Raw genomic sequence first — 21,147 nt, forward strand, 5'->3', positions numbered from 1 at the left:
TTCAGTTTACACCTGATTTATGATAATTCTCCTTCCGTTAAGCCGCAAGAGCTGTGAAATTTGGCCCTCAAACAATAATCTTTCAAAATTAATTTGTAATATGTTGAAAACAAACTTTGCGTACGTTTTTACCTTCGTGTTCCGTGGTGAAATCTGCATTTCCTACAGATGTCGAATGCTGCCCAGAAATCCGTCGCGCGCACAGCAGAGATGTTTTTTTCGTCCCTTAGCTCTTGAAGTAACTTTGGAATTAGAATTTTGGAAAATTATAAATCGACTTTAAAGGAACCGAGCATCGTGAAATGTGCTTCTAGAATTAACCGTTATTTAAAAAACTTCCGGTTCCGCTAGTTATGGAAAAGCAACACACAGAAAATAATTCAGCAAGATAAATCGATGAAGAAATTTTTAATTGAATTGCACTCAGAAAAGCATTACAACTACACACAGGTCAATTTTAAGTTATCGTTATAAAATTAATCATGAGCGCAGCTTATACAATTGTATTACACAGTCAACAAAAACTGGTCGTATTCTGGGCATACTAAGTGGAACTTTGTTGATGATTCTGGCCTCCATTATTCTAGAAACATTATACTACTTGTACTCCTTGAGAAGTCTCACGGCAACTGTCGAAAGGTTCCTTCGAAAACATCTTTTTTTACACACCTTTTCTTCAACAGGGATCACTTTACTGCTCAGTGTAAAGCGAAAATATCATCACGAAAATTTCACTCACCCGAACAGAACGGCGCCCTTTGCAACTATCCAAAAGGTCAAAGCCCACCAAAACTTGCATCTCAAAGCTTAAATGTTCAGTTTCCTTTCAGTATACTCTCGTTTTCCAGAAACTATAAGCGAGGGCGAGTTGCAAAAATTGAAATTATTTCGGATACTGGACAACATATTGTATGCACCGTATCTTCTTTTGAATCGAAATATATTCATATTTAATGCGGAATGCTGACCATTGATCGCTTTAGTTCAGCCTGACAGCTTATCCTATGTGTACACGAAGCTGTGATAGAGTTTATAACGGATAAAAGAAGCGTCAAAGAAGCGAAATGAACTAGAAGATTAAAAAACAGAGCCGTTACCTGAAATTGGGGACGTGGCTGCAAGCTTCTGCCCATTCGCGCATAACCACAATTCCTTGCGTCTTTGACCACAATCCCTTGCTTTTCGAAGAAAAATGTGTTCTTCTCCCGATTAGAGAGCTGCCTCGTTCGTTCGCTTCAGGCTGACTCTCTGCGGCAGCAATAAGTGACATGCGCATAGTCATTCTCGTACCCAGAGCTAGCGCAGCTTTCTGCTCAAGGGCTCTGACGGTATCGAAGATGTCTCTTTTTGCATTCATTGTCGTGAAAAGAAGAAAGCGTTTGACACCATGGTATAAAAACGTGATTCTAGCATCATTCAATCCTTTCCTTAGAATGCCAACGGCTAGTCGGAAAAAATATTGATGATGATTTGTCGAAATAAAAGATCATAATTTTTTCCCTTTATGGTATTTAAAACCCTCAGGCTAACTAATTAGTTTATTTCCTTTTTTGTACAAACAGTGAAAGCTTATCTTTGGTTTTAAAGATGGTTAAATCTTCCCCAGTCGTTGAGACGTTTTCGTTTACAACACATGCCTCGGCATAAAAATGAACAATGTTCGCCAATATGCCCAACGTTAGCAATATTGTGTGCAACCGTAAAACAAATGTCCGACATTAATTTATCGAAGCAAAAACGTTCAGGGAAAACGTCATCCAACTTGAGATGTGCCAACCTCGTTCTCAGAATAATGTGCGATGTAAGACACACCGGTGACGTCATACCGCTACCCACTTCGCCCCTCAGTTACTCCAATGCAAGAATCTTGTCGGCCACCAAAGAATGGACACAATTATTCAAACGTTCTGCCCTCATAAGACTTTTTTAGCTTGGATCCACGCCAGTTGATGTTGATGCTTGCTAGAAGATTATAAGGATGTCGTCATTATCTGATCATCTGTATATGCATTAAAATTCTGTGCTAATAAGGTTTAGAGGGAAGAGCGATGGGATTTGTCTCGCGCTCTGCGAAAGAAATGCCGCCTTACCGAGCTCCGCAATGTACTGTTTATAAATGCGTGCGTACAGCTAATAAAACCCATATGAAAAGTCAACTGTGTTTTAAGGTCACAAAATTCTTGGTTTGACGAAAATAGATCTCCTGAAGAGGCCAGACCACGGCTTTTCCCAAAATTTGTTTTAGCACAAAGGAATTTCCTTTTGCTGCGGCACAAACCATTATATAATAGCTTAAAGTTGAAGTGGCTGGAATTTCCGGAAGATAAAGACTTCTTTGTTATAGCTATAGACGACTGCACACCAAAAGCCAATATAAAGCCATTTTATCTGAGTGACGACGTCGCTAAATGCGTCAGTAAAGAGAAGGGCGAAATAAGCTTAGTTCGCTAACCTCCTTTTGAAGCTGTATGAAGTACTTGCTCCAACACAGTCTGCTTCGATAGATTGGATATTAATTGGGCCAGTTAATTAAAGTCAGTTATTGCGATTTCCTTTTGGCAGGAGCGGCTGCGTCGAATTTCTCTTTATCCACCAATTCACCTCATATATTTCTGTTTACTTGCACGGTATCTCATGGCTTTAGCAGATAAAACCACTATTTCCAATGAATTTGTTTCGTCATTTAGCATGTAAGGTCCAAGGTCTATTAAAGGACCGTGCCAAAGAACTCAACAACTCCCAAACATCGTTGGGAATTGTTGACCAACAATGCTGCGTCTGTTTGCACGGGGCTAAAAGTTTGACCAGTTTCAAACTTCGTGCAGCAACTGCTTACGACACGCAACAACACGCAACAACACGCAACTTTGTGTGCAAACACGCAACAACACGCAACTTTGTGTGCAAACACGCAACAACACGCAACTTTGCGTGCAAACGGACGCAAGATGCAACACCCAACAATGTTGGGAGTAATTACATAGCTGCATCAAAATCCAATATTGCCAACAGGTCTATTTTGTTATAAATTTTTACCAACTGTCCAAATTTAACATAAATAGGATAGTTTTTGCTGGAATGTTAACTTCAGCCTTGAACAAACCGTCCAATTTGAGAAAAATCTGGATACTTTCCATCAACCAATCAAATGTCAAGATAAATAAAAGAACCGAGTATTGGCCAATCGGGTTGCAGCTATTAGGGAGCTTATTAAAGCACGCGACGTTGTGGCGCCACAGAACGGACACCGGAAGTAAACATTTAGCTGGCCAGGACAGTGGTTTCTCTCGGATTTGTAAACTAATCGGCTCAAACAGTGAGAAAAAACCGTTTTTGGGAGCTATATGATTAATAGGTAACACATACGGGTCCATTTGGAAATAACTGGATTCAAAAATATTCTCGGACTGACTGCCAAATTGGACGAGGTTGTACCAGAATTTTTCTCATCCAATCATTTTCAATTTGGACAGCATGCGAGTAGTCCAAAAGCATATACTAATTGTTGACCTACAATGTTGCGTCATGGTTTGTACGGGGTTTATGTTTTTAACCACGACTGTCTTACAGTTGAATACCTGTGAGTCCAAACCGTCTCAATTAAAATGAATGAAAGCGATGACCAACTTGAAAAACATTGCGAGTGAAGTTTTTGATGGTTTTTTTTTTTTTTTTTTAGTCAAAGGTCCCCTCCACACAATTTTTGTAGCGAATACGACTCGCATCCACATGTATCTGAGTGGAAATTTTTGAAAAGCTAAATATTTTGAGCAATAGCCGATACAACGTAGATTTGATTTTCGTGAAAATTTTGAATACGCTGCGAATTCGGTTACGTGTGGACTTAACTGGCTTAACACTATCGGATCCGGTCTTTCCTGGGTGACATAAATCGTCACGTGCAACTCGTTAACTAAACAGCAAAATGGTGCCAACAACGATTTTGCGCATGCTCAGCAAGCAAAATGTTTGTCAAAAGCACTGGGCACAAGAGTGTGTCCGGATGCGTGTGGACAGTGAAAAAGATTGAATTACGCTCCTCGTGGACGCGGATATTTTTGAATAAAAAAAACAAAAAAACAAATTGAGGATGCAAAATGTCCAGATACGTGTGAACGCGGGGCCAAAGATTCACTGAAGGCAGAACTTTCTTACACTTTTAAGCTAATTGAATCCGAACGGAAATCGGCATCATCAAGTCAAAGGTAATAAAGTTAACAACTTATCTGTTGGTCCGTGGTGTAAACTGCACTCGAATTGGATGATTCAAGAAAAGTGCAAAAGTCTTGTTTAAAAATTGAAATTGTGTATCACACAAAACTCGTTCCGCCGTTTTCATGGCAAAACTCAGAAATTGCTAATTAATTTCTTATAAATGTCTTTACTACTGCTAATTTTGTTGATTCCTTGTGTTGCTGCAGGATTGCCAAAAAATATCACTAATAGCATTGCTGATTAACGGTTCAAGGGTCCAGTGCTTCATTGATTTGTTCTTTTTATGTCATGAGCTAAATTTATCTTCGACTGACCGAGAGAAAACAGTTTACTCTAATTAACACAGGCAACTTTGAAAACGATGAATTGTCTACCGGAAGTGTGTGGTGATCGAAAAAAGTGGCTTACGCTTTCTGAGTACGACAAAACTGAAATACTCTGAATACTACGCCAAGGATTACTGATCCCCGAGTTGATTTATTGAACTGATTGGAATGACCTGATATATACGCAAGGATGAGAGTCTCAAGTATGGTGGATGAAAATAATTGTTTAATAGGGATAAGTTAAAATTCTGCCCGGAAAATGAATTATCTTGTAGTTCACTAAGAAGAGTTTTGAAGAAAGTTTCGTAAATTCTGAGCGATGGTTTCTGGGGACGACTTAAAATTATCTTTTTAAGGGTTATGCTGGTAGAATCCCAACCCCTAGGCCTGGGCCTTGCAAAATCACCGATCTCTCAAGTTGGTTCTGTTGTTCCCTCGACGCTGCCGCTATCGTTGCGTAAAACTCCTCTACACAGAGTCTGTTCCGCGGTTCTCACTGTAGAGTTTGATGGGAAGGACTTGTAAAGGCCTGGTTCACATTTGAACCCAAACACAAAATGACCATCCACGCAGCCCACGTACTGAAAGATAAGGCCGTCCCCTATTTTCTCCGTTTACCCGGCATCGAAGTTTGGGTCGCAGTGAAACAAAACTGAGACACAAACAGAAGCAATCTAACTAAAAAACTTTCAAGCTGCCGAAAGGTAAGAGTCGAATCGAGTGACGAGGAGCCCGGCAGAAACGAGTATAGAGTTGGCGAACCTCTCCCGTGGACGGACCGTGGTCTGGCGTAAGTTGAAACTGAAAATATGTACTGGTAACGTTAACCAGAGTTTAAACTAAAACGCCTTCATCGTGTCTTTTTTTCTTTTTGAGTTTTTTCCAACTTCTTGAGTTAAATATGGGTCGGTAGGTCCCATACCGAAGCACTGGCTTCGGTCCTAACTTTTCGATTGTTAAGTATTGTGGAATAGAGGTACCATTTAGGCTTACGTCGTACGATAAAAATGTTCCATAATGTTAGACTATATTCTGAACACCTAGCCATTGAACTGATATAGCTCCAATCGGTTGACTCGGTAAGATCAAATGAAGAGTCGATGAGACTGAAACCATGGCTATATCAACTGCACGAGGTCAGACAAACAGAAACTTCGTACGTGATTCCTCAATCCCTGGCCGATGCCTTTTTTCTTTTTTTTGGAGAATTTCCAACTTGAAGAAAAACGCCCCCTCAAATCTTGGATCTCGCGTCTTGTGTTATAATTAGTATAATTGTTTACCTTTGGAAAATTCTGGTCGCTGAAAACCGAAAAGCTGCTCCAAAAATTCCAAATATGTCGGTGGAAAGTAGACCAAGCCAGTCACCTCTTCTCAATCCATAAGGATCTATAAACGAAGTGTCAGAAGATGATGCAATTGTTTGATATTATATCCCTCATCATGACACGGCAGAACTGGCAATTTCGGTGATGTAGTTTGTTGAAAAATGAAGTCCCGTGATCCGATTAATCTGTCTTCCGAGACAGTTACATACGAAACATAATATACTTTTCAGTGTACAGTAATACTTAACCGTTAAACCTTGCCGATGCAAGAGCTCAACGAGCTAGCAACTGACTTTAGATTACGATTTGTAATATTGTTTAACATCGATAATGCACATTTACAACAGAAGAATGTGCCATGTGATTTTTTGCAAATTAACGAGAATAACACATCCCATCAGGAAAGATGTAACATTAATTCTTCCATAGTCATAGGTATACAGTCACTTGCTTTCTTTCAAAAATAAGCACGAAAGCTTTGTTTTATCTATGGTTGCCAGACAAACGTGACCGAAAATAAACTATTAAGTACCTCATCAGTTTGCGGAAGATAACAACAGAGATAAAATGTCTTAAAACGGACAAAGTTAAGTGATCCGCAAATTCTTCGCTCGTTCTTGAATGTTCGCGGGAACGACATGTGAGTCGAGCTGTGAATTTCACGAGAAATCGTTGAAGAACTGGTATTCTAAATTGAAAGATCGAGCAGCGTTTCAGAGTTACGCAGCGTTGACTGAACAAAAAAGGTATCTTTAATTCTGGGAGTATACAGCCGGACATTACAAGTTATCAGTTGACGTGGTGGACAACTGCGAATTCAATGATATGCGGGGTCTTAATTGACCGGATGTAACTCTCTTGCTGCTTCCCACAAGTGCAGAAGTTCTTCGACAACACTGAAGCTAGTTTTAAAGTGTGCTTGTTCTTACGTTGTATGCACTCGATTTTTGCCCACTTTGGGGCTTATTCCGCTTTAAAACACTGGAGCACTTTGTTCATTAATCTCGGAGTGAAGCCTATAAGCTGAAGTGTTCGTTTCAGAGCGACTGTATATAATTTGAAGGTAAGTTTTCAATCGAATTCTGCCGAATTGTGAGTCATTGCATTGTCTTTGGTTCTGCCGCGGTTTTACTTATGCTTTTCGACATTCAGTGAAGGTTGTAACAGGCAATTACGAACCAGAGATACATTTACATGTACATGTTTTTGCGAGTGAAACCATCCCTTGTGGCGGCTTTCGACTCTAGCATACATAATTTAAACTGTAAAAATTACTCTATGTATATCACTCGACGAATTACACAGAACTGAATTAAAGCCTCCACAGTTTTTTTTTTTTACAAAAATCATTCTCAGAAGATCACTAATTCAGTTTGAAGAGAGACATTTCTATTAAATGCGTCTAATCATGAGCAGTTTGTGAATTAACAAGTGTATCACTGATGGTATGAGAACTTTCAGGAAGCCTTTTAGTTTACACTCCACATAAACAGACCTCACAATAATGACGGTCTCAATCGACTAAAGAAAATATGATCTATCATGTATTGATAACTGATTGAGGAAGCCGTTTTCCATGTGTTTCCTCAAAAATACGAAAACCTACTCTTGGAAACACGTGGCAAAACGAAAAAAAAAGAATCACATGTCTTCGTCTTCTTTCAGTTGTTAAAAAATCATAGCCTCCTGGAAAAAAGATCAACAAAAGGATGATTTCGCGAGTTCAGAACATAATCTGTGTCGAGAAACACGTGGGTGGAAAAATAATCGGCTATCGTCTTAGAATCGCCGCCCTCCCTTTTCCCTATGAATTCTACACTGATAAGATTCCACAAAAATGTAACATTATACACGTAGTCATCTCTCAAGTTTGTGAATGCAGTTCTTTTTTGTCACGATTTCTTGTGAATCAACGCTTCGTCTTTTCAGAAACCTGAACCCTTTTGATATGAACTGTGCGTAGCATCTAATGATGCAACTCAGTGAAATCTGAGCAAGGGCTCTTTGTATGAACTTTGTATGTAACGAAGCCGTAAGATTACCTGGCAACCTAACCTAACAAAACCTTTTAAAATTTTAGGACAGACTCTTAAAGACATCGAGTATTGTTAGAACTAACAAATTTTGTAGAGTAACTTGTGTAGTAAACGTTTGGAAGAAAAAGACTGCTTCAAATGAAACATTCAGCTTTTTCCGATGTATTCTTCGCCCACACTGCATTTGCCATGTCTTGTTGGTTAAGTGTTGGTAATCATCGAGTATATTTTTTCAAAAACGAACACAATTGGGCTAGTGCAATGATTTGTAGTCGTTGAAAAAATCGTTGAAAAAAGTCGTGATCAATCTGAAGAAACCTCACACATCTTGACACAAACATTGCGCCATCCGGGGATTTCATTTGATTGGCCATTTGAGAGTCACGTCTTTTTGCACTTGGTCACTTGTTTTCTGCACTGTTTTATCTGGAACTGCATTTCTCTTAGCCAATCAAACTAAAGAATGTTTTCCGTGCATATTATTAGTTCCGAAATAAGAGATACACAACTGTGCTTTTTTCTCGTGGGGAAAAAGGTGCCGGATTAATAAAAACTCCTTCGATATTTCAGTTAAACAAACATTATTTCAACAGTCTTTTCCGGTGATGACTGAAAAGTAGTCTAAATAGATTGAAGTTTTGGCTTTATTAAGGGAAACTTGTGGAACAATAGTTTTCACTTTGTAATCTGGGTGATAAGTTTCAAGAATACATGGCGTGATTTCTATAAGCGTTCGGCCAATGGCTTGGCGCGTGCTACAAATTTAAATTTATTTCGGTCTCGGATTATAATCTTTCCTGAGGGTCAAACGGAGATCTCAAAATAAACTTTCTCCACTCAACATATAAGCAGAAACATTTAACTGAGAGGCTCTTTTACATGAATGTAAATCATTGATGGCCGAATATTGCAAGTGTGGACGAGAGCTTGTATATAACTCGTTTGCGCGATTCCCAAACGGTGGTTTTGTGTTTGTTGACCGTTTTGGCAACACACACAGCTGATAGAGAAGATAAAGCAAGCAAATTGATGAAGCACAGTTGCTTGACTCTAGACTTCGCTGGGAATCAACAATTGCGTCGATGAGATTCTTTCCATGATTATTTAATTCGAGGAGTATAACTTAAGTGGGGTCTCGTGTAAAAAGCGAAGTGAATATCCACGCCTGGTTATCGATATTTGTGTTTGAAAACTTTTGTTTTTATGTAAAAGACCGCTATTGGTAAGTTCGGTGTTAAGTCGTTGTTATATTTTTACAGTCCAGTTGATATTGTTAATGTTGCAGGGCCCTGTTTCCTATTAAGGACTCTGTTAAAACTCGCCGGCACTTTGGACGGCAACTCTGTCGATAGATTTAATCTTTAAACCCGCCAGCGCTTTATCGTATCCGGTGGCGTGATGTTTCCGAGCTCTCGTTGATTTATCAATGCATTTTGCACGGTTGTCGAAGAGCTGGGCCCTTTTTTTCCTCGATCGTGAAGTATTCTACCACCAAAGCCTTCGTCCAGTGTTCAAAGGCTCGCATGTAATTGCCTGGTTAATTAATGGAGTTTAAGCGTTCATACCTTTGAACTATCAAATTTCCTCTTTTATCAGATAGAGGCGTTGAAGAGTTAAGTTTGATTTTGTCGTATTTTTTTCCAGGTCAGTTCTTTCTGCATACACTCGTCAACGGAAAATAATCTTGCGGGCTGGAAAGGATTTTGCCACTCCAGATTTGTAAGTTTATGCTTTAAAGTAATATATCTAATTACTTTACTGGGAAAATATACGTCAAATGGCCTTCTTAAGTAAATTGTTATCGTTGATTTACAGCTTCGATTCTTCAAACACATATGTCTTCGTTAAAATGGTCAAGCTTTTATTTGTTTAGAGGGGATATTTGACCTTTCATGAATTTAGCTCTTACGAACCACAAGCAACCAGTTAGATAGAATGAAGGTGAAAAAAACCCCAAAAAGAACAAGCGTTTGTTTGTAATTGTTTCTCCATGATACCATATCATAGTCTGAGTAAACCCTTTGTTTGCGACATTGCTCAACACGACTGTGCTACGACTGAAAAAACAAGGTACCAACTTTTTCTTGCCTGAAATATCGGGTGAAACTTAGAGTAACGAAACGTTAACATTTTGCGTGTCATATGAAATACTTTCAATCTATCAGCGGATACTTTGAATTTGCGGGAATTGCGGCCCACGACACAGGGAGTCAGGAACAACGTATGTTTGAAAAGTTACACCCCATTGCGTTTTTAACGTCTGCAGCACTTAACGTTTCTGGGTCGCAGCGAGTGGACGTACAAAGCTAAAGGAAGGGAATGAACTGAGTACGAAACGTACGAAAGACAAGTATATCGTGAGAATGCGAGCTGTACCGATTCGTGTTTTCATATTCTTAGGCAGCAAGATTATAGACGTCCTTGTACGCGGCGTTAGCTGCTTTTTGTTCACTTAAAACAAACAATTCAAATACCTTTAGGCGAAAGTCAAGTATTGTAAACGATATCACGTTAGTGTGAAGTTTCAGGCATATGAAATAAAAAGCATGTTAATACCATGTCAATAAGCGACGGCGTCACTCGAGGTTTCATCAGCCTCGATATTGGTTGTTTCTGCAGAGTCTTTACAGTTCTCTTGAAATTATATTTGTTTATATCGTGCTGGTGCTATTCCGTGTTTTCTATCATAAAACCGTGAAAACAGTGAATATGCCAAGGAGTTTACTTTAAGCAGTTCCTGGTGTTTTTTTGCAAGACAACAAACTGATATTGTTTTGCTTTGAGTCGGTGCACTTGGATATTTGGCTTCCAGAATACGGACTTGTAAGACAGGAAAAAAACAAGAGGCTCTACATATGGCCTAGAGATTTTTTAGTGTAGTATATTGGCCCAGTTGCTCGAATCAAAGCCTAGCTAGATAACTGACTAACTTTATCTATCCCAAAGGCGAATTCTCTGTCTGTAACCAGTAGTTTCTGTTACATATTATCATATGTTGTCAATTGAATATATGCACTATCAGCACTAATGCAAGATCTATCGAATATGTTTATCAGAGCTGGTACCAGCCGAACTGATCTTGTTTTCATGATTTCGTTGTAACAAACACTAATCCTTCACGGATACGACCCACGGAGGGAGTTCATCGCTTCTTAGTGAGTTATCACACTTGTCGCTCCTTTTTCAAGTTCCTGGCTAATTCGCGTTTTTCCGAGATGTGTATCCTATTACGAGTTTATTCCCTCAATCTTCTTCTTTTAATCCGTCCATCGAGTGAGAACTTTAAAATGATTGAATCTGCAGTGACACATGCACGAATACCACAGTAGAAAAACAATCGCCAACTTTCGTTCAATTCGAGTTTGTCAAATATTTTTGCAATGGTTGTAGAGATAATGGCGGGATCCGGTTGATTCATTCGTTTATGCACATGTGAAGACATTCCAAATTGAATATTTGAGCTGAAGCGAAGTTGCGCGAACTTAATGCAAGACTAATTATGGAATGTGGAAAGTGGGTGGAATAACAAAGATTTCTTTCTTGAGCTGTGGGGCTCTTTTATTTGAAAAACAAGTCGTTTTTTCAGTGGTAGACCAAGAGAAGAAAGGCAACCGCAATATAAAGTCAGCCATAATTTTTTTTCACTGAGTCTATGTAGCTTCCTCTCCTAAAGAAATCGGGGAGAGAGTCGGCTTTGTTTTGGGGGAGGAGTGAGTCCATGACACTTGCGCCACACTGTAATAATTGAAATATTATATATTAGTCCGTTTGCAGAAAACTGCGCTGATACTTTGGGTACGAAACGCAAAAGTAACGAGCGCTTTGTGGATGAATTGTGTTTCGGCTAAAGGGTTCTTCTTGGTTTTTTGCCCTTTTCTATGAAATCAAACGCCATCTTTATCTACCGATGTTCTTCTATAAGAAATTAAGCTGTTCAAGTCCATTTATGAGGTTGAATTCTCGCCTATTAGCGCTTTCAATTAGATTCGACTACCAACCACGCTTTCAAGAAATTCTTAATTCCCGCTTGTTACAAGCTAAGACGAGTGAAACATGATACGCTAAAACGGTAATTTTTTTCCGGAATATTTTTAATGGTCTGTTTGCCATAACAGAATGCATGTATGTATGTAATCTCAGCATTTTCAAGTGAAATTTGGCATTTATGTGCCATTCAATTTATGGCTTTCCATTTTATGTTCATGCATCCCATGATAAGGTATGACATTTATCAGGGCACCTGAAGATAATTTTTTTCGTTTTCGTAACGTTATTCCGTCAAAAGAGATACATTAAAAAAGAAAAAAATAAGCAGGCATGATATCCAAAGCGTTTGTAGATTTTTCTGGAAGGTTTGAAGAGTACTTGAAAGTGCGTGCAGCAATGAGCGAAATTCTTGGCAGAGTGTCGAGTGCTAAAACGAGAGAGATTATCCACTGTAATCCGGATACTGGAAGTTATGGCCATTTTCGGTATCTTGTCATTACCGTCACCTCATACACTTCTCATAAACTGCATTCTGCAATAATTATGTTCTTGACACCAAGGTCCTTTAGGGTATTGTATTTTAATACCAGAGCACGTTTTGCGGGTTTTTTATCTGGTCACGCTGAAAGTGATTAGCTTAAAATCACGCGCTCCATTCCCCACCAATTACAGGGCAAAGCAAAAATCAACGATTTGTAATTACAGCGGCGATTGCACGTCTCTGGAATGTGTCATTTTGGGCTCCCTGAATTGATTGCTTTATCCTCTGCTTTTCCTGGCCAAAGGAACTATTCCGGTAAAAATTATTTATTATATAGACATGTAATTTTTTGCGGTCATCTTAATCTGCCTTTGGTGCCAAATTCGTATTTCCAATAATAATATTCTTGGCTCAGAAAACCCTAAAGTACACAACCGTTTTGAACTGGATAAAAAGAGTTATCTGGCTGATTTTTTACAGTAGCCTTTTAAAACGTTAAATAAACAACCAATTTATTCAAAGATAATCATATAATCCTCCATATTTCCTACCGCGCCTTCTTTTTTTTTGTTGAAAGATCTTTCATAGTCTGCCGCAAACTAAACAAGTTATGGCAGAAGCAGAGGGAAAGACGCTCGATTAAAGCAACAGAGAATAAGAGGGTCATTTGGTCATTAGTTAATGGAGAATTCATTGCCTTATTTGGTTAAGAAAGAACGAAGTCGCGTCTCCTAGCTTGTTTAATAAAAAGCAGTATTAAATCCTGATTGTTTTGTCATTAAAAACAAATGGCAATTTGAAGGTTAAATCGATAGACCAATGCATTGGGATAAAAACTAAGTTGTAGTGGAGGTACTCCATATTTCCCGTTTGATATGCGAGGGAATGTAAAAAAGTTACATACTCTTCCGTTGCCAGGCCCTTCTTGCAGAAATTCTCGTGGTTTCACACTTTGAAAACGGAATATTTCTATTTGGGTGAATTTCGTCTGGTCGATTCTGGCACTATATTTAGAAAGTTGATTGTCACCGTATTCGTGATTTCCCAGAAAATGGTATAATCACAGACTTGGTTCTGGATTACCCTCGCGTTAAAAGAGTGTTCCTCATCCACGCCATTTAGCAGAAAATACATAATTTTTTTGCACTTTGCGTACGTGCGTACATTCGCAAACACGATTACTTTCCCTTAATTAATGCTAAATATGTTGGTTTGAATGTACACATTTCTCACATCCTAAACATAATTGCGTCATTTTTAATCATTACGAGCTCAATATATTTTAATTTTAGATGGTTAAATACCATAGAGCAGAGGTTAGCATTTTCTCCGAGGGAAGGCACGTTCACTCGTCGCATTGTATAGGCCAGGTGAAGTACAGTGATCGTAACTATATTATACAACATAACGTTGCATGTTAAACGGTTTTGCCTTAAGTTAGAAGTCTGGTTCATCGCAGAAGCTACACAGAACAAGAATAGTTGAAGCTCTTAATTAAGTTCTGACCAGTATTTCAACATGATTTCTGATTACCAATTATCACATGCCTTTCGCTCAAACTTATCCTCCGTTTTAGAGTTCTTTGGACGATGACACAAAATCGATCTCTTTTTAACAGTAGCTAATTTCTGATCCTGTATTTTCATCAAATTTAATTTAAACTAACTGCCAAGTTTTGTGATTATCATATCATATACCTTCCGCTCAAACTGATGCTCTGTTTTTAAAGTTCACAGATCGATCACAAAATTGATCTCCTTCTAAATCGATGGACTGTTCCTATAAGCCAGCGAAATTCACGAAATACAGTTGCAGTTCTGTTGGTTAAAAACTCAAGGGATATTAAGAAATATGTGAAATGTGATTATTCATTTAACCAATCGTTTTATTGGCGAGAAGAGAGCGGATGATGTTATCAATTAGCATTGCCGACTGAAAAGATGTGGGAGTTTAAGGCTAAATTAATTGGCTCTGTCTCTTGCATAATTCTAGCACGTCACTTTAAGGCTCGAGGTCTTAGCATATTATGTCTTCATCACATAAGTGCTGCATATTAGTGCTTCATAAGATTAATTTTCGTATATTGTCGGACTAAAACGACGAGATTATACCATCCCAAATTAAATTTATTTAAATTGACTAGATTCTATTTTAGCGTTTTATTGGCTTCCAAGTGGCATACAGCTCTGTTTTTATTTCCAAGAACGTCCAATTTTGCTGAGGCTGAATGATATTTTCTAGGCAATTTGAGCCTGAAATCCTTCTAAACATGTTCTTATAGTTGTGTGGTACACTAAGTTCACCTTGGGAGTTGTTGGTCCGGCGATATATCACGCGATAAGAAAACCACATTGTTAATCGGTTTAAAAGACGTCCTTAAGTATTTGAGTTAATTTTCTAGTTAGACGACAGTATTACCTTTATATTTACTACTCACTAAAACAAAAAAACAAACAAAAATGAGCAAAATAAGACGTTCTTAACTGGCTCTCGTGCCGCGTAGGTTCTACGTATGTTCTTAGTATGTTCTTAGAATTTTTGGTTTATCTCAGCCTAAACTTTGTTATAAAAAAGAGTGTTTATGTAAAATTTGTGACATCGCAGGTAAGTATTCGCCCCTTTTTCTTCTACGTGCCTGTGAAATTTTCACTCGATTTATTGATTAGATAGCGTGTTACGTAACTGTTTCAGTCAAGAGAAATTCAGTCTTAAAATATCGTTGGGATGGAAATTTTTCAGTTATAAACGAAGTCAATTCAATAGACCACAACGCGGCTTCTGTTGTCTGAAGTTCGATTGTTTCACTGACCACGTTCTTGTCAGTTACTGCCGGAGTTTAAGACGTCAACGAAAAAATTCATTCTGAGCTTGACGCTATTTTTTATTTGTTTTTAAAAGTCGAAAGGAAACTGAATAATCATATGCAGAAAATACAAGCTGGCGATTGGTCATGAACCATGGCTCCTGTGTCTGTGGGCTGAGAGTTACACATGCTACAGTCGGCTCAATTTGGCTAAAGGGTTTTTGTCCGGGTTCTCCGGTTTTTCGTCCTCCTTCATCTAAATCGACTCTCTACTAATTTATACGTTTGGCTGTGTTGCTGTGCTCTGACATCAGACATGGACCGTGTCTTAGGTTGCTGCCAGATGTGTGCCTCACCTTTTAGCCCGATGTCGTGAGTTCAGCCCTTCGCAATTCAATCTCTTTAACATTCTTTGATTTGGGCCATTTAAGTTTCAATAATAAAACACAAACAGCGGTTACAAACATTTGCTTGAACTGCATAACTTTTATAAACTTAACGTTTCGTATGTTACAACGTACATCATCAGAATTGTTGACTGAATATAATAATCACGTCAGTCTCCAAGACTGCGAGAAGGTGACGTGACCAGCACAGCCATCTATTCCATTCTAATTCTATAACTCGGATAACCGATGTTACGTACTACGTAATGTATCCGCTGTCAAGCAGAGCACAGCTCTACTCTGCTGAAGATCGTTGGTTCCAATTCTAAACCTTAATTTTGCTTTGTTCTCGGATGAGGGCGATAAAACGTTGACCTCGTGTCACATTCTTTGCTCATATCAAGACTTTGTGCCACCGGGGCATCGAAGATTCTACACTGCATAACTAGCAGCATGGGTGATTTTCCCACACATCGTCGTCCAGAAAAACGCCTTTGTTACATTCGTCTCTATGTGTGCCCCATAATACACTTTGTTTCCCCCCCCCCCCCCCAATTTTGCATTAACCATTGTTTTTAAATGCTCTGGGGACGCTACATATGTCCAAGAGCATTTGAAAACAATAGCTTATGCTAAATTTGGGAGGGGGCTGGAGGGGAAGCAAACAAAATGTATTATGGGGCATTCGAAAATAGAGAATGCATGTATTTGTTACACTCCTCTGTGTATATTCGAAATTACACCTTTAAGGCTTCTCAATTCACCGTTTTTTTTATACAATATATTGTCTATGAATTGTTTTTTCTCTTGTGCCAGGTTTGCTACACGCAGATCGAAAGTGGCTTTAAAATTATCATTCATAGAATTTCTTTGTACTTTCCATTTTATGATAATTGCACTTAGTGGTCGCTGTTTGGGGTATTTACATGAAATTTTTCACCTCTTTAAGACGAAACGAAGATTTATTTTCGGAAAGTTCCAAGAAGGTCAAGCTATGTATTGAAATATATATTCAATAAATAAGTATTAAGATGAATGGACAATTTTCAAGATCAGGTCAACAGCAGAATATCCTTCCGCTTATTTGGATATGAATGGCGTGTATGGTTTTTCAAAGACGAAACGAAGATCTTTTTTTCGGAAAATTCCGAGAAAGTCATTCAAAAAATAAGTATTAAGATGAATGGACAATTTTCAAGATCAAGTCAACTGCAGAATATCCTGCCACTTATTTGGATATGAATGGCGTGTAAGGTTTTTCAAACAATGCCCGGCCACTGCAAGAACACATGCCATTGTCGCTGGGCTGTGTGCGTTTAATTTCAGTATGGATTGCCATTTCAACAATTTATGTTGCACAACAATTAAGGAATTGCAGCTTCCTTGTGGATACATGTAATAACAGATACCTGAGGCTTGCGAAGAGTCTAGGAAAGGTCACGCGATCTATTTTTGGCCTAGTAAGACAGCATGCAAAACCGACCGCTTCAGGGCACGTTTATGAGACAGTAGGAGGCGCGAGTTAAGTTGTTTTGTTTGAGGTTTTCCAGGTCCAAAAGATTCATTGTTTGTTTTGCAAAAACCAACCAAGAAAAGAACAACAGGAAGTAACAATCCTCTGAATGATGTAGAGAATAAAGTTACTAAACATTATGAAAAACACAGATTGTAACAATAAATGTTCCTCGAATTCCGTGCGAAAAACAAATTAAACGGACAACAAGTATCTTAGTAATACGGAAATACTGAACGCATTAAAAAAAAAACAACAAGAAAGAGAATTATTGCAATACATTTTTTTGGTTGATAAATAAATTAAATTAACAAATTATTTACAATCTTACAACATGTAATCTGGACGGGCTCTCTCTTTGCATAGGATGCATTAAGGTGCCACCCAAGCATCTGATTTCATTGGCTCCTAAAAATAAGGAAGACATCTATTTATTTTCTGCTTTTGTAACAGGATATTTCTGTTTCTATTCAAAATGGTAGCCTAAACTATCTGGACTTTTGTCAGAGTAAATACTTCGATTCTTTCAATTCACCCCCCTAAAATATTCCTAAAATATTCCTAGATCCGCCACTATTGGAACGAACGAAGTGTTGAAGTAAATATAGCTTTGAGTGGTAAATGCACTAATTGGGGTCTTGTACAGCAGCTGTGTACAGCAGGCAAATCAAATCAAACAACTAATATCAAATCGTATTTTTAGGGAGAGGGGAAGACCGGAGTACCCAGAGAAAATCCTCTCGAAGTAGGGCAGAGAATCAACAAACTTAGCTCACATGCCGGACGCTGGAACCCGGGGGGCCACATTGGTGGGAGGCGATTGCTATCACCACGGTTTCCTCCCAATGTTATTCTGCTAAAACAGGGTTTTGTTGGAACGGGTTGAAACGTTTATTTGTCACTTATCCAATCGAAAGCTGAGGTCGTTGACAAACAGTCCGAGATAGTATTATGCTGCAGAAAAAGAAACGTTAGCTTTGTGTGAAATCAAAGAAACTCGGAGAGGGGAGAAGTTAATGACGCACTTCATCAGAATTGGAACCATATTTGTGCAAAAGTCGGAGATTCCATGATTGGGAAAAAGACCATTTGAGACTGAAATTGACAGCCTTGTATTTTAAGAAACAACACAACACTTTTTAAATTTAAAAACATGTTTCGACAGAAACTTCTGCCATCTTCAGTTTAAATTACAAAGTACAGAGTTGAATATATAGTGTGAACCGAAATGCTAATTAGCTGTAAGGACACATGACAATGTAAAAGATTACCAAGAAAGTTTTAAATTAACATGATAAAGTTGATGATTAAGTGTAGGTTTCTCCCATTGAATATGAATGGCTTCTTTTATCTTAAGCTGGAAGGTGGTAGAAGCGTGATCTAGGATGCTAAAACAATCATTAGAGCACAAAGTGCGGCAATGCTCAGAATTCTGTAGATGTTTGAAGACGTGCGAGGTCCTATCACTGAAAGTGTGCTCGCGTACGCGCGTGTAAAAATGCCTGGTAGTTTCGCCGACATAGCAGGCATTACAGCCTTACGCTTCTACCACCTTCCAGCTTAAGATAAAAGAAGCCATTCATATTCAATGGGAAAAACCTACACTTAATCATCAACTTTATCATGTTAATTTAAAACTTTCTTTGTAATCTTTTACATTGTCATGTGTCCTTACAGCTAATTAGCATTTTGGTTCACACTATATATTCAACTCTGTACTTTGTAATTTAAACTGAAGATGGCAGAAGTTTCTGTCGAAACATGTTTTTAAATTTAAAAAGTGTTGTGTTGTTTCTTAAAATATCGTTATCCCTGCTACTATCCAGACCTTAGAGCCTTGCATCCTAACAGCATCATCAATAATAATCAAAGATCACTTGTTTTTCTCTTGAGACTAATGAAGAAGTGTTAAACATAATTTGAAACGTAGTTTTTTGTTCAGTTGGTGAGATCACAGAATTATCAAAAATAGTTGGGGCGAGTATCATCTCTAATTAACGCTGGACTGACATTATCAGTTGTCAGACGTTTATTTTGGCGGAGAGACTCTTTTTGAAATCAAGGAGTTACCGCAAATCTGTAGACAATGTTATGGTCATGCAACCGATAGTTTGTACAGCTACCAAGTCAAGTACTCAGTTGAATCCCTCAGTCACGTAAGAACGGATCCCCTCTGCAGTGAAGTTAAGCTATTGAAAAGACCAGAATAAGTTCGTCCAGAGAGAATTGCACTGTTTTGATCAGTCATTGTTCTGATTTTAAAAGTTGTGTTTAGTTTAATCTTGCGGGACTTTATTTTTTTCAAATCAACTGGGCATAGGATTAAGTTCTAAACTCAATCAAACAGGATTTAACAAGAAATCAACGTTTAGACAGCTTTTATATTAATAAGGAAATAAGCCTTTGTGACATAACTATCTGGCATCAGACAAAGGCAAACTCTCGTTCTTGTACTCTGTACTCAGAGAAACTTTGTACTTCCTCAGTTTTCTTTAACTGCGGTTCAGTTCAAACAGTAAAAACTTATTTGTCTATTTGGAACTCAAAGGAGTTTGATGTTTTACAGAGCAATACCTTTGCCTACATTACAGGTCCAGATAGAGTTTTATCTTTGTATTAAATAACTCCGTCAAATGCGTCGTAAACAAAATGGACCAAATAAATGAATAATAATAAAATTTTATTGAATAATATTCCAGGCCCATGCTTTCTATCGACGACATCGGATTCGTCTGAAGAGAAGTTCAAGCGGAAAGACACTCCCTTTCCACGTTGTGATTGTGTTATGACGTTGAAAATCTGAAAAGAAATAAACAAACAAGCAAAGAGAAAAAAAGCCGGCCGGATACAAAAAAATCACACAACGAACAATTATGAAAAACGGAAAATGTAGCGTGTCAACTTTCCGTCTTCAGTACAATCTTGTTGGCATCGGTGGCTTATTTGGAAGGGATCGTCTTCCACTGTAAACGTGTCCTGGGGAGAATTTGGACACAGACACATGTCACATGTCGTACTAGAAGACAAGAAACAGACCAACATTTAGGAAAAATGTGTGGGAAAATCTGTACCATATACTTTTGCGGAAAGCCGTGTCTGAAAACCCACCATTCGACGCGTTGAGCCTCTTCTTTTGTCTGGCGTAGGTGCGTGTGCGTGGGAAACATCTTGCTAAGGCGTCTTCGCAAAGGTTGACTTTACTTTTCTTCTCTCAATTCGAACAGCTCATCTGAAGGGTTCCTGATCGATTGCAATACAGTTGCCATTTTTGCGGTGTACAAAGTCTGACGGGACTCCAGTTTTTGGGAGACGTTGATACGGATCAGCTTTCGGTGAGTTTCTTGCTTTGCTTATGTGGTTTGGTGATTGTGTTCAAAAGTTCTGCTTTAGTCGTTCATGGAAATTTCAGAACTTCCCCTCGGTAATCTCTGGCTCCCGTTAAATTGTTTATCTTTCATTGTGCATCAAGCTATTTGTCCTGTTGTGTAAACAATGAAGAAGTTGCGGTTGGGGGGAATTTCTCCGTATTTGTGTCAGGCCCTAGTTAATACTTTCTTTTCTTTTCGCGTCTTTAACTTGCATTGTGCGTGCTTCAGCTTCGTCGAAGCGGTCTTTCAAAGCGGTCAGACGGTAAAATGCAGACTGAGGTTATCATTGCAACTGTTGAAAAAGCCCAAACCCTTTAGAAATGCTAACAGTTAAGGGAGCCTAAATATTGTTTTAGGGCTAATTAGCCTAAGGTTAGCATTTCTAAGGGGTTTGGGCTTTTTCAACAGTTACATTTTAACCCTGGTCTGCAGTCTGCATTTCACACTGACCGCTTTCAAAGCCTTGCGCTTCAAGGAATGCGAAAGTGAAACGTATTGCGACAATGTGTTGATGATATTTCGTTTATTTGGGCCCACCGTGGTATTCAAGCTAAGTGGTTACTTTGCCCATGTGCGTGCTTCAGACAGTTTAATGTTAGCTCTTCTTTGCTTTAAATGGCACACAGTTTTCGTGATGTGACAAATGAAAGAACGGAAGAAACGTGCGTTTTCCGGCGCCATGCCCATATTCCTTTAGAACAGTG

The 21,147-nt window shown here is 38.5% G+C and overlaps 1 protein-coding gene across 26 annotated transcripts in view; it reads left to right on the plus strand.

The window, feature by feature from the left end:
• Nucleotides 1–21,147, plus strand: part of LOC138038524 (cartilage oligomeric matrix protein-like) — a 78,089-nt gene that overhangs the window by 11,410 nt on the left and 45,532 nt on the right. For 4 of the 26 annotated variants that reach the window (XM_068884426.1, XM_068884441.1, XM_068884427.1 and 1 more), the window contains exons 1-3: nucleotides 8,725–9,127; nucleotides 9,550–9,624; nucleotides 20,300–20,407. The gene's annotated coding sequence lies outside the window, so the exon portion shown is untranslated. Of the gene's footprint in view, nucleotides 1–5,312; nucleotides 5,332–6,105; nucleotides 6,933–8,710; nucleotides 9,128–9,286; nucleotides 9,431–9,549; nucleotides 9,625–13,665; nucleotides 13,744–14,843; nucleotides 14,978–20,068; nucleotides 20,222–20,299; nucleotides 20,408–21,147 lie in introns of those variants that run through there. The other 22 variants (XM_068884433.1, XM_068884429.1, XM_068884423.1 and 19 more) reach the window with 20 other exon arrangements.

Source organism: Montipora capricornis, chromosome 2 (assembly GCF_036669925.1).
Source record: "Montipora capricornis isolate CH-2021 chromosome 2, ASM3666992v2, whole genome shotgun sequence".
Lineage (NCBI taxonomy): Eukaryota > Metazoa > Cnidaria > Anthozoa > Scleractinia > Acroporidae > Montipora > Montipora capricornis.